Genomic DNA, 14,585 nt, shown 5'->3' with positions numbered 1-14,585 from the left:
ATATGCTTACAGTGATTTTGCTGGACACAGATTTTTTTGTTTGGTTCTCTTCTTGCTGGCAAAGGGTGGCTGAATCCCCCCGCTTCTTGCTTAGCAGCTACTCTGAACTAGCACACTGAACGCGGTCGGTAGCTTTTGGAATAACAGGGCAATTGCTGCCAAAAATACTGTCCCCTTAGGATCAGAAAAAAACACTGTTGCTGCTGTGTTCCTGCTCTCAGGCATATACTGTACTTGTCTGACAATAAGTAAACGTTTAGCACAAATACATTTAACTGAGCTAGCAACAGTTTCTTGACTGTGTTGAAATACCTGGTTATAAACCAGAAGACAAAAGGACTAAATAAGTTGTTTGGAAAATGTATTTTTCTATATTGTGCTAGTCTTTGCATGACTTGTTACCAAGTTTTCACTGCAGGGCTTGCTCTGCCCTCTTTTCTCAGGGAAAATTAAATTTTCTTCATGAGCAGGTCCTGTATGTTATGAACCAGCACATGGAAGGTCATTAGGAACTGGACAAACACTGAGTGCAGAGGCTGATGACTGTTTTTCTCTCTCCTTGTATATCCTGCCAGCACGCAGTTGTTTTACTGGGTATCTGAATTTCATATTTTTAATACTGCCATACCATTTACATTTCTAGTTTTCATATCTGCCTGCACTGTTAATATAACTTTTTTTGGAAAACAGGTCACAATCTGTATTAACTGACACTGATTAAAAAAAAAATATCACCATGGAAGTTTAAATACTTGCATAATAAAGTTGCCTAACCTATGAATGTAAAAGTAGACACTGTAAAATTAACAGTAGTTTGTACCCTAACTCATTTCTGAAAAGATCACGACAATTAAGTCCAGAGCATTTTTAATTTTGTCTTTTGGTCCTTTAAAAATCCTTTTTCCATAGTTATGACTGGAATTTGTAATGGCAGGGGAGATACTACCCACAGATAATTTTTCACAGGTTTTGCTGCTACCCTAGCACAGAGTCACAGCTTTTGGAGTTCAGTCAGTGCCAAGATGCAGAATTCATTGGATATTTTACTCCTGATGTCGGTAGGGCCTGGATTCTTGCCCTTGCCCTGTGGCTGCACAAGATGAAATTCTATCCTCTCGGCAGCAGAAGACAAACTTTCTAGTATCTTCCATCAGGACAGAATTTCACACTTCAGGGGTAACTCAAAATTACTTTCCCGTTGGTAGCAGACCCGGTGTAAGACTCCTGTCCTAGCTCCTTTCCCCACTGCAGCTGTGCACATTTGTCCCTGCGCCACTAAAGTAGAATGAGAACATTGGAATAATTTGGATTAGCAATACCTTACATAGTTTGATTTATTACTATTTATTTAGTCCTGCTCATTTTAGCGAGCCACTAACTTTATTCCCCAGACAGCTCTGTTCCACAACTGATGCAGATGCAAAGCACAGTGCAGATCTGATCAGATCGGGAGCAGGCCTGTCAAACAGAGCAGATCAAATCGACTTGACTGGAGCTGGCTTTGCTGCCAAAAATCTACAGCCTTCACATGTAAAGTAGCTTATACACAATGTGAAAAATGCCACGTTCTTCTCATGGTACATGGAGAAGAAAGAGAGGTGGACATTTCGGATAAGGAGATGGTGCTTGTTAGTTTTTCACTTATGACATTCCTTGTCTACCCTGGACTACATCAGAGAACTGTGGATGTTCTGAGGTCAAAAGAGCTGAGAACACACAAAATATAAAAAGCACACTGGAAGCAGTTTGATAGCCTAGTTTTCTAAGTCTCCCATGACTGTGCTGTCAGCCATTGCCCTTTAGCTTTTGAAGTCAGTGACCAACTTCAGCCATATGTGCAAGAGGACAGTGATCTTAAAGACAATTAACGTCTTACAGGCTTTGGGGAAAAAAAAAAAAAAAAAAAAAAAAAAAAAAAAAAAAAAAGCGCAGTTGGCTAGAGAAGAAAGGAGAATAACTTTAGCAGAGGGAAAGGTAGGCAGAAGTCAGCCCCGCTCTGTTCCCCAGGTTAGCCACAGCCCGTGCCCCTCCACCCTCCATGGAGGTCAGTGTCCCAGGGGGCAGGGCTGAGGCCACCACAGCAGGGAGGCAGGTTTAAGGAGCACAACACAGATCTTTACCAAACCAGACTCTGTTACCTGTGCTGCTCAGCAAAGTGTTTGCTGTGCCCCCATTAACAGCTACTGAGCTCATCTGACAAACTCACGGATGAAAGCTCACTAGCTCAGAATTCTCTGGCAATGCCAAGAAACCGTTTGCTTTTCATTATAGGGTAAAAATAAAACACTTGAAAAAGAAATAAAGAAATTACTTCCTAAATAGCTAGAAGGAAACAGGAGAAAATACTTCCATTCTTTCTGCTTCCCTGCTCAGCGGATATGGGGCTCCCAATCCCCTGGAGCACAACACCTATGAATGGATGGAAGGCGATATACCATTTCTAATTGCCTCCTTATTTTGCACTTCTGCAAAACATACACATTCAGAAGCCTAAAGCTGGGCTTGCGCAGGGAAAACCTAGGTGTTCTTAGGACTGAATTCCCCACACTCCATCCTCTCTCTGTGCTGGTTCCCTTTTTTTTTTCTTTCTGACTTTTGAATCTGCCCTGATGCCCTCATCTGACACAGCAACTACATCGGGGAGAGAGAAAACAGGATAGGCTTTCACTTTTGTCTGGCAGCACAGGCTTGCATTCTGTGCTTCGGAGGTTTTCAGAGGCTCTTTATTCCATGTAATGTTCCTGGAGTGGAGAAGCATATCTTTTGTTCTTCCTTATAAAGGGATATTTTTATACACAAAGATATACAGTACACTGAATTACAAGAGTTTTTATGTATTGGATTGTAAGGCTTTAACACAGAAATTTGTAGTGATTCTTTAATTTAGCCTTATCCAAAGCATTTAACTTCAAAACCTTAAAAGTACAGATGAATCAAAGCCTCAAAATCCATCCAACACATCAACTAATTGTAGTGACATCAGAAACAGAATGAGACTCTTAATTTAAACAGATTTCACTCCTAGCATGTTAAACATGCTGCCTGCGTGTATGTGCTAAGCTGTATTATCTTGGTATGCATACGTATGGCTGTATATACTTGCAAGTAATTAAGCTGAAGGAGGACAGGCATGTAGTTTCTTTGCAAATAGAAATAATTATTTTATGTTTAAGCATCTCTCTTGTTGTTTCAAACAAAGCTTCCATGTTTGTTTTTTTGTTTTTGTTTTTGTTTTTGTTTTTTTGCTGTGAAACACTATGTCCAAAGTGATGAGGCATGTATAAGTCTTCTGATTCCTTTAATATCGTTTCCATGTTAGATAGCCAGATGGTGGGGAGCGATAATACGCTGTACTAATCACTTAGGAAGTCTACAGAGTGGTGCTTTGAGATTTAGACCCACAGTTACTGCCATCACTCTTTTGATGGGAAGCAGCAGATACTATTCCAACCAATTGAGGGTTTTAAAATATATCAACACTGAACAAATTATCTAAACAGGAAAAAGACTGATAAATACCATTCAGTGCTAATGAAGAGAGGGTTTTGTCCAAAGGAAATAATACATTTTTTACAGTTATCAGAGATCAGCTTATGCAATAATATATATACACATCTAAATAAATATTTTTGCTTCTTTGTAATCATGACAAAAAGGAGAGAGATGAGCACAGCTGAGTTACTCAACAAAGAAAAAGGGAGCCTAAGAAGCAGACTAATTATCTTAATGAGTTTCTTAGTGTTTGATTTTTAATTCCATATCGATTTTCTGCCAAATTTAAGATTTTCTTATTCCAAGAGATGCATCAGTGGAAGCTTTTTTCCTATAGTAATGTCCATTTGCGTACTGGAATATTTTGTGGGGTGTTACTATAACTTAAAAATAGTTGGTTTTCTTTCTGAACAATGCACTGCTAAGCTGTTCAACACGTTTTGCAGAAATGGAATGTCAGATGTGCCCATTCCTAATGTCACAGACTTTTTCATATGTTTTATTTCTGTAATTTCTACATAGGAAAAAAAAAAAAAAAAGAGAGAGAGAGAGAGAGAAAAAAAAGAGAGAGAAAAAAAAAAAAAAGAGGAAAAAAAGAAAAAAAAAAAAGAAAAAAATGTTTGTTTCTCTGTGAATTATACTTTTATTTTTAAGCCTTTTTTGAGAAGCCACAATGCAGGCTCCACTCCAGGCTGGCAATCAAGGCTCTGTTAGAAGAGACGGAGGCAGCACTAATCACCACTCAAATATGATAAGCAAGCAGACTAAACATGTAAACAAGTGCTATGGTGAGTGTTTTGTTTTGATAGCACCGATTGTCATTTCAGTAGAAGAACAAACAACCCACTTCAGCCTCTCTGGCTTATTAATTGTAGAACACTTCAAACAGCAATGACAACACCAAATCACAGTCAGCAGAAAGGTTCATAAGCTCTTTCTTAGAACTGGGATATTCTAGCAGCAATTTTCAAACAGCAGCAACGTTTTACTTCAATCTTAGGGTAAAATGAGCATCTTCATTGTCCTAATATTTGTACAGCATTGTACTAACAATGAAAAGATGGTCGACCTCATAGACTTTACTTATTTAGGATTATTTTTTCAGCACTACTGAACCAATGTTTGCTCAGCATTTTTGTAAAATTAGGTTGTTTAACAGTTGAGAACAGAAAACTGCACCTATAGTCATCGTTTTAAAAATAATAATCATCTTTTTAATTCAATGTGTATTCTTCTTACTATGCTCAGTAGAAATAGGTTAATCTTTTGTATGCCACTATTGAATTGCTAATTTTAATAAGCTTTTTCTCTTATCCTAAATCACTTACTCTGCATTATAGCATGTATCATTGTAGATTCATTAGTTACATTACCATGCAATGTGGTATTTCATGATGCTGCCCAGTCAGCCTGAAGCCAGAAGGCTTGATTTTAACCTTGAATGACTTCATGGAGTTATTCCTAATATACACTAGTATACTGAAAAACAACACTGGGTCGCAAATTGTATGAAGCCAGCACTCAGCACATACTACTGTTACAGCATGCATTTGTGAATTAGATATGAGAAATAAACAAACTGTTCAGGATTTTCTTAAAAATGAGAACGGTGCATGCACATGGCACTGAAGAACATGTAAACAAATTGTGGAAAAGAACAGATGTGTACTGTTTAGACACACAGGCAACTTGCCTCAGGGAAGTTTGGATTATTGAGTTTACATGTCAAGGATACATACGTAGTCTGTTCACATTTATATCACAAAAGATTCTGTGTGTGTTGTGTGAAGAGAGTTCCTGCTACGCCTCTTGAAGAAGTATGTGATTTCTTAGAATATACCCCAGTCACACATACAGACAATTTATAGTTTGGTTTGGGTGAATATTTGCTTAGACATACCAGTAAATGCTGCATCCAGTACAAAATTCAATAGGCTACTTATTTAGAGTCACAAATTACAGAAGCCTCTCGAAGATTGCTTGAAGTCAACAGAAAAAAAATGCTTCAACAAGCATATCAACTTCAATAGGTGTTACTGCGTTTGGTTCCACGGGTGCATCATCCCAGTACTAAAACTTGTTGTGGTCCTGGATCTATTTTGTATTTGTAAAGTCAGCTTCCCATGGCAGTCGTGCACCACAAAACAAGCAACTGATGGAGTGGGAAGGGGAGGAGATAGGGGTAGGTAAAATCTCCAGGCACCCTGATGGCAGTAATCCAGATATTCACAGAGCACACAACCCATCTGTGTGACGTGGCATCCTGCCTTCATTTACAGCACTTCAGATACCTGTAATCAATAAGTAAATTAGTTTTTTAAAAAGAAGAAAATTACAAGTTCATCCATATCAGAAAAGAAAGGCCTTGTTTTTGGTTCTAAGTCTGAATATGAAGTATGGTGCGTAGAGTATAGCAAGCCACTTGAGTACCCAGAAAAGTGAATAACCTGTTGTATAGGAATTGCAGCAATTTGTCAGTAGTGAAATTAGTGTTACTGCTGAAGACTGTACTGCAGGGACTGGTAGTTCACTGTCACATAAATTCCTCTTCCCTATGACTCAGGCTTGCACCTTCTCACTGGCTTCAGAGTCCTCCCTACTCCTTGTCCCTGCTACCTGCCACGTGTTTTAGCACTGACAGAGAGCGGGAATCAAATACAGCATTGGCAAATCAGACTGTGAAAAGGTGAGCGAGCAGAGGCTGCAGGTGGGAGAGGCGATCCTGAGTAAGGTACAAGTTTTAATAGGAGCAGTGTTTCACATGGGGTGCCCTGGCTGGGCCCTGGAGGAGTGGATCACTCCTCCCCAGGTCTTGCACTTCCATGGCTCCAGTCCTTCCTAAAGAGCTGGAGAACATTGTTCAGTGCTGCTGGCCTCACCTAGGTCTGACTGCAGCTCTGATTTTGCGTTTGCATTGGTGCTTTCCCATAGTGGCTATGTCCATGAGACTGTATACCATGGAGAACGGGAGGAGAATGGGCAATATCATGGTGGTAGGTAGGGAGGAGAGCCAACAAACCATGACATTACAGGAACTCAGTGGGTCCTGTAAATTGCTCCTCCTTTTCAACTAATCATGACCACTTGTTAACAGAGCCACACTTGCCAGATTACTGGTAGACCTTACAAAAACAGGGAGACTGAAGTCTGTAGGAGAAGAGACACAAAGACTGTCAAGCCTCCTGTAGGAGAGAGCCTTACTGGTTTTGTTCAGAGAGGGAGAATACCTAACCTTGCTAGGCTGGTGCCAAGGAACTGGAAAAAGGATGTGGGATAAAGGCGAATCCAGGCAAACTCCCTGTGAGGGACTGCCAGGGTACAAAGCAAGAGATGAATGTGCCATGAGGCATTTAGCCTTTCTCTGCAAGCTTGTGAAAAACCTTGGCAATAAGGTATGCATGCAGTATGCTGTCTAGAACTCTAAAGTAGACAAAAGTTATTTATAATTATTTTTTATACTTATGCTTTTTATACCTGTACTAAATAAGGCTGCCAGTACTTGAGATTACAGACTGATTGATTAAATTCCATAGGCTGTGCAAACAGTGCATAATATGCTATATGATATAGCAGAACTTTGCTAATCCACAATAATGCAGGGCAGGCCCCAGCACAGATTAGCAGGGTTGGTGGATTAGGGACCAGGAGGGCATTCGAGGGGAAGTCACTCACCGCAGAGCCGTATCTCGCTGTGGGCTCACCTACTCCCTCGGTAGTGGGGAGAATCTGCGCAAGGAGCTGCCAGTGGTTCTGCTGCTCTGCCTGCCTCCAAAGAACATTACCAGTGACACTGATGTTGCTATCACTTCTCTTTCAAAAGCTGCAGTAGGCCTTCTCTGATCATAGACTTGCGCTCATGGTCTCCCTGGAATTGGTACCTAGTACATCCCTGCTGTACAGATGCATTAAATCAGTTTAAAGTGAGGAGACTCGGTGCTTGTGGAAAGGGCAAGGAGCTCTGCCCAGCCATAAGCACAGCCTGAACAGATGCATGGGGCTGCGTGTGTGAGGCAGACCTTCAGTGCAAGAGGTGGTTCCTGACACTCTGGGGAAAACAGTAGAGAGGTTAAAAAGCATGTTTTGTGACTACTGGCCTTTGATTTTATACAGAAAGTTTAAACTCACATGATGATTAACAACACTGACTAATTCACGTGCATCTAAAACTGCAGAAAGGGTAACCACATCTTCCACTACTGACTCAACTAGACACGTCAGTTTTTAACAGCAAAGGATGCTTTCGCTTGTAGAAAACTTTAGTAATGCTAAAAGTCTTATCAATAACAATCAAAGGTAGTAGCATGATAAAATATCAGTACAGTAGCCATTCTAATTAAACACTATAAATACGTATTACATTAAAGAACTTGGAACTGAATAACCGGGCCCAGTATTCATATTGTCATTTCTTCCTTTCAAGAAACAAAATGAATAGTCTATACTGAAAAAAGAAGAGTGTGAAGTCTTTGACTTTAGGTCAAGCAAATTTGAATTTTGCTGAAAATTCAGATATTCATTATTTTTGATACAAACATAACAAATGTTGCGGCAAGGTCGTGACTATACATGGTAGGGTTTTTTTAAACCGAAGAATGACCTGAGGCAAACACTTGAGATAGATGATGTTGAAGAGATTAGCTCTCTGTGATGCACATTTTTCCCTCAGCACTCTGTAGGTTCAAACAATGAGTCTGTGCATGTTGAGTATATTGACCTTTGTGAATACAGTACTTGAAAAATGGTAACAGATTTCTTTGAAAATCAATGCCAATTGTGAAGCTGTTTGTTATTCACTTTTTATTCTTGAGTACAATTTAAAGAAAAAATCATATATGTGAAATTGAAAAATCAAACTCTTTAAAAATGGAACATTTTTTCCATTATTCCTGGGAACAGCAAAATGTAAAGGAGTTGTATGTTATAACAGTATGTCTCTCAAGCATATCTGCATATAATTCAGCACAGGTCAATAAAGCTTCTATCATTAATCCTGTTCTTTTGGTAAAAAACAGAACAAAACAAAACAAACAACAACAACAACAAAAAAAAAGCACTGCATGAAAGTTTAATGATACAGACAAATGCACATATAGAAGCAGGAAAAAAAAAAAAAAGTTAATTTGCTTGTTCAACTTATTTTTATCTAAGCTCTCACAAGTAAGGGGATGCTTTGTCCTGCTTGGCCATTTTTCAATAAAAAAATATAAAATTCAGGCCCCAGTGGTGTCAAGAGAGGTTGTTTCTTAGTGATGAAGTGGAGCCAGGATTTGACTTTTGTTTCTTTTACAACAATTAGTGTCTTATGTGGAACAACAAGAATTAGAGACATTGATGTAAGTAACAATTTTTTCTTTAAAATACATTTTTCTGACACCTTTGCTGGCAATAGTGCACATGACCTTTTCTCAGGGAGTTTCCTATCAAGGTGTCTAGGGCTAGCTGGCTGCACAGGAAACCTCTTGTGGGCAAAACTAGCTTCTAGCTCTGCAAACAGACAAAAAAATATGAACTATGTACCTAAAGGTCTGCAGCACTGTGAGGTCTTAGCAGCCCTGGGCCAATCAATACAAATGTTAAAACCCAGTTATAGGGTAACTTGTCAACAACCGGGTTCCCCGAATCCGCTGCGGTTGTAATACAGATGGGACCCTACAAGCTATTCAAAGAAAACATTGCAGAAGCTGCTTGCCATTTCACGATTGCATTAGCACCATTATTTACCACCTAATCGATGCTGTGATTGACAACTTTGCAAATCAGATTAGCTTTCAGTCTGTGTGTAAGAGCAGCATGGCTAGGCATGGAAAATCTTGCGGGCCCCGATTTATGGCAGATGAACAAGAGTTGAAGATATAAAGCAGTAAGTGGGTGATATTGCAAATTAGCTCTAACAAAAAGCCAGAATATGTTCAAACGGCCCCCAGGATTTATTCACGACTAGCCCCGCATCCCTCCTGCGCTGCCTGCATGCAGCGAGGGGAAGTTCCCACCCAATGACATCATGGCCTGTCTTTGGCCACAGCCAGCAACATATTTTTAAAGGAGTCCTGTTTGTTTCATAACTGAACTCTTCACCTTTTGATTATATGTTTTGTTGGGGGGGTAAAGGGAAAAAGCCTGCTAGTAAATGGACTTAACTTGGCGTTCACAGGCTCAGACTTGGGTGGGCTGCGTTCCCTCCTCTGGGCACACCCTACCTGAACCCGTGTGTGTTAAATCACTTGACTGCTTCACCCCTAACGCTTGGGACACATCCTGGGAAGAAAGTTCAGAGATGCTGGAAGTGTGTGCTTACAGAAACACACAGAACTGTAGAAAAATATGTGCATAAACTATGGGAGGAGCACCGAGACTGCACCAAGAAAAAGGCAGTAACTTGGAAGAAAAAAAATCTCTTAGTTGTGATGAAGTGTCACTAAATACACAGAACATGCTGTGATTCCAGTGGCATGTTTTGATGGAAAACAAAACAAAACAAAAACTACAACAAAAACCAACAACAAAAAATCTTGCTAATCAAGAACCTTTAAATTATTTTCACATACAAACTCCAACCTGAATTTTCTTTGTCATCTGCTACAAATGCACTCCCTATTAATTAGCCCTATGAAAAGCTTACACAAATGTGGGACAGTCGTCACATCGTGAGGACTACAATGCAGGAGGAGCTGGGTTGCCATACTAATACTAGTGAAAAAAAAAGGGAAAAAAAAAAAAAAGGATATTTCTAGAAATATCTGGATCTTTATCACAATAGAGTGAGATATTGATAAGCTTGAACTATTGGAGAAGTGCTATGTCATGACCAAGTGAAGTGGACTCACTACAGCTACAGAAACACAGCCTCGCAGTGTTTTCTGTAGTAGCAATCTCCAAGATGGGATCTGCAGGCAATTTTCTAATGGTCTGTAGATAATTGATAGGATGCATAATGCTGCCTCCTTGCTTCCAGATATTATGAAGAGTAGCCAGGAAAAGAAAAGTCGGGAATATTGTCTAAGCACTTGGAACAGGACAGAAACATGTATCTTAACAGCCTCTTGTATGCACTGTTCTCCGGGTGCAAGTGAAGGCCAGAACCACAGCTGCAATGGTTAGGAGTGACTCAGTGTCTTCTTACGGTTACTTTTCCATTGGAGCAGTTATGTGGTTGTCCCTGCTTGTTCCACAAATGAAATGGGAGGTGACCCACACCAAAATACTCTGTGGCTTGGGAAATCTTGCTGCAGAAGATCCTCAGCACACATCCTGAAGAAGAGTAGCAGAGAGAAAGCAAGAAGTTTTTATTATATATATATATATATATATATATATAGCTTTAGCTCTCAGGAAACAGGTAAGTGGTTGGGTAAGGTATCAAATTTGTGTTTTTCCTTCTTTACTATAATTGTGAGGAGAAGAAATGTAGAGGTACTACTGCTGTTTGCTTTTTTTTTTTTTTTTTTTTTTTTTTTTTTTTTTTTACGTGGTGTTTTGTTTGTTTCTTTGATTGGTTTGCTTTTTTTTTTAAAGAGGGATCAAATTTGATTTTGAGCTGTTTTTAACTTTTAAGGAAAGTTTCGTAAACTTTGCAGGAAGATAAAGCCAGTGAGTTATAGAAACTTAAAACATTTTAGAAAGCAATAGGAAATGTAAAGAAATATTCTACTCAAAACTCTTGCAGGGACTTGGCTTTATTCCTGCACAAATATTGATATGTGTACTCTGATTTGTTTCTTTGTTGGAATAATGAGGCCAAGACTCCTGTGAAGAGTTGTGGGTTTAACATGCAACTCATCCAATTAACGTCACTTTCTGCCCTTGCGTGATGTCATGTTGCACTACGCTCTTTTGAAAGCATTCTTTGTCTTCCTAGCATAGGATACGGATCACAAGAACTTCTTTAAAGACTCCTGGGGAGTCCGTTCCTATGAGGTGATTTACACTGAGTTATAATTAGCCTCATTTTTTTCAAATTTAGTTGAGTGGTAAGGTTGCCCACAGCTTGGTCACAGATTCTTTAACTCGACAATTTTAGGAATAGGTATGATAGGTACTACGCTGGTGACATCAATTTCTGAGCCTATTTGGTACAGCTCTCATGGGGCTCCAATATAAATAAAAAATCAGACTTTCCAGCATACATTTTTTCCAAGATACCATTTATCAGCCGCATTACATTTTCCTTCAGTTGTTATAATTATCCATAGCTTTTGTCAGCAAAGTGAGAGCTCTCTCACTTGCTCTGAAATTGCAAAGTCAAATCAAGAAAATCTTTACCCTCAGGAGGAGAACAGATTAGCATGGTCTGTACGCTTTTACAGCAAAGTACTCTTAAAGCAGGAGTGGAGATCAGAGGCCGTACAGGCACACAGAGATCTCCTGATGAGGCAATAGCAGCTATGCACACCCCTGCACAGAGAACACAGAGGCTGCTTCCTTCTGTTACCTTAATGAGATAGCTGTGGGACGTATAGAAGTCAGAACATTATTATTGTTAATGCACATATATCCATTTCATATAATCCTTTCCACATGAACATTGAAGTCTCAAGCAGGCAGCATTTTTTCCAACTCTCTCTTTTATGTTCAGCTCCTTTCTTCTCCAGCGTAGGACCGAGCTGGCTGTTTTGCCCTCTTTGTGCAGTGATCATTCACTCATGCCAAATGCCTTTCACTTTATGGCTTTACAACTAATAGCTGCAGCTAGTGTGTATGTGCCAAATGGATCTATCACGGCTTTTCATGTTCTGAAGACAGGCTCTCTCCAGCCAGAGTCCAGAAGTTTTCAGAAGTACTTAAAAAAATTAGGTACAATTAGAAACATTTTAGAACTGTGAGGTGTTAACAGAGATTGTATTTGAACTGAGAATTATCAGCTTTGCCATAGAAACTCCAGATTGGCAGCAATATTTTTACTGAACTACAAAAAACACACATCCCTTGCTTTTATTATTTTATTTATTTATTTATTTTCTGGAGTTCCCTTTGTTTGTAATGGTTCAGCTGTGAAATAATTATTTTCTTTCTTAATGGTTTTTTTCTCCTCTACTTCATTACCACACAAAAATGTTTCAACTACATTTCTTTTGGCGTAGCTGATCCCGAGGCCCAGTTTGCCTGCCAGGTTGGATCTTTCTGCGTGTTGTGGATGTTTGCTTGCAGAACAAAATCTAGGTCTTCAGCGACACTTGCCACTTACCCATGCCAATATTTGTTATCCGCTTCACTACCCAGTCTGTAGCAATGCCAAGCAGCAACATCAAGAGAACACAGGCTTTTCACATCAGCAGTCACTTTGAACTGTTACTTGGCTTTTTTACCGTTTGGGGGAATTCATGTCGTGGGGTTGATTTTGACACTTAACAACACTGCTGAATCAAACAAATGGGAAGTCTAGAGATAAAAGACAAATATCACCTACGGGTACCAATTTCACTGACAACATTCCGTTGAGCAAAGGGTTTAAATTAATTGTGTTTAGCTTGCATCACACGTTGCTCATCTTCTGGAATCTTATTTTATTTTATTTTATTTTATTTTATTTTATTTTATTTTATTTTATTTTATTTTATTTTTCATTTAACACTCGTAACTAACAATTTCTACTGCAGTAAAAGACACGGAGTCCCTTATGCTGTGCCAGAGATAAAAGTAAGCTTTTTTTCCTTAATGGTAGGGTCTGACATTCAACGTCTCCCTTGACAGAGGCAACATGTCCTAACTTGAGGACAGTCCTCAAGGCAGGGTAGCAGTAACCAAAAAGAATCCTAGCAATTCAGAAGGTGCACTCGCAGCAGTGAGTCCTTTAACCAGTCGTGTCTGCAAGATTGGAATCTTAATCACTTCAAAACCCTTCAATTATATTTATCGGTTTCCAATCATCATGTAAGAACTGTCAGGGTGGGATTATTGCATTTGTCCCTCCTGTCAGCACCATGGCTGGGGAGTGAGAAAAGTCACTCCTTCACACTACAGCAATATAATCTGTCTCTTGTTTTGGGCTCTATCTGATGTGTCAAAATCTGAGGCCAGAGTTAATCCACTGCACTGTTCTACTGCCAGAAACGCAAAGCAAGAATCACACGTTTGGAAGTGACATTCCTTGACCAGCAATCAAACGCAGTGGCAACATCCACTCCTGTGATGCTGACGCATGCTTTTCACATCACTTTGTGAGCGCACATAGATTGTGTAACCCTGAGACACTGCACATACCTCGCGTTGCTGCGCACACAAACCCTCCTGTGCCAATAGGTCTAAAAGTCTGTCCATGAAGAGCGGCTTCATCAGGAATGCAGGTTTATCACAGTAAAGTTTCAAGTACAATGAACTTCTTTTCCTAGAGCACATTTTGTGTGTGGTAGCACGTTTTCTATTAATCATGGAACATATTTTCACCCGCTTTTCCAGTTCCTTGGAACCTTTCTGAATGCCAGCAAACATGCCACAAAACTGACCTCTGGATTAAAAAAAAGGCGAGAGAGAGACTTCCCTTCCAGAGAGCTGCCTTCTAGAAACTTATTCCCATTTATAAGAAAACTTTGTGGAACAAGGAGCGATACACTTTTTCAGGACCAGTAATCACTCAGTTTTATTCATTTAAAACCGCTGAATACTGGTGGTGCTGAATAATTAAATTTAAAATAATTAAAAATCAACAGTAGTTACATGATCATCCTAAGAATAGATTATGCAATTTTACTGCTAGTATGTTTACTTGCTTCAGCCATTACTTGGAATATTTTTTCATTTGTTCCTTCTTCAAAATCTCTAAAATGGAGAAATCCCTACATACAACTACGGCAATGTGACTATTTTTCCTTATGTTTTGTTTTCTTTTGACATCTTAAAGTTTATAATTGGAAATGAATATTTTTTCCTCATTTATTTTCCCTTGTAACAGATGCTGCTGATGGCTGTGCTGCCAGGCTAATGTGAAGTCTTCGCAGGACAAACATTATAAAAGAGAAGTTAAGTTAATATCATGAAGGTAAAGCTGAGAAGCCTGCTGGCAAGAGTTGAGCAAACAGCCTTTTTACTACAGAGCTCTCATCTGTACAAACAGCAGCTCCAATGTGAGGTTCAGAATTTGCTGTTTGCATTCAGCTGTA

This window comes from Aythya ferina (genome assembly GCF_964211825.1).
Source record: "Aythya ferina genome assembly, chromosome: 3".
Classification (NCBI taxonomy): domain Eukaryota; kingdom Metazoa; phylum Chordata; class Aves; order Anseriformes; family Anatidae; genus Aythya; species Aythya ferina.
The sequence above is the reverse complement of the archived record's forward strand: the minus strand, read 5'-3'. Positions refer to the sequence as shown.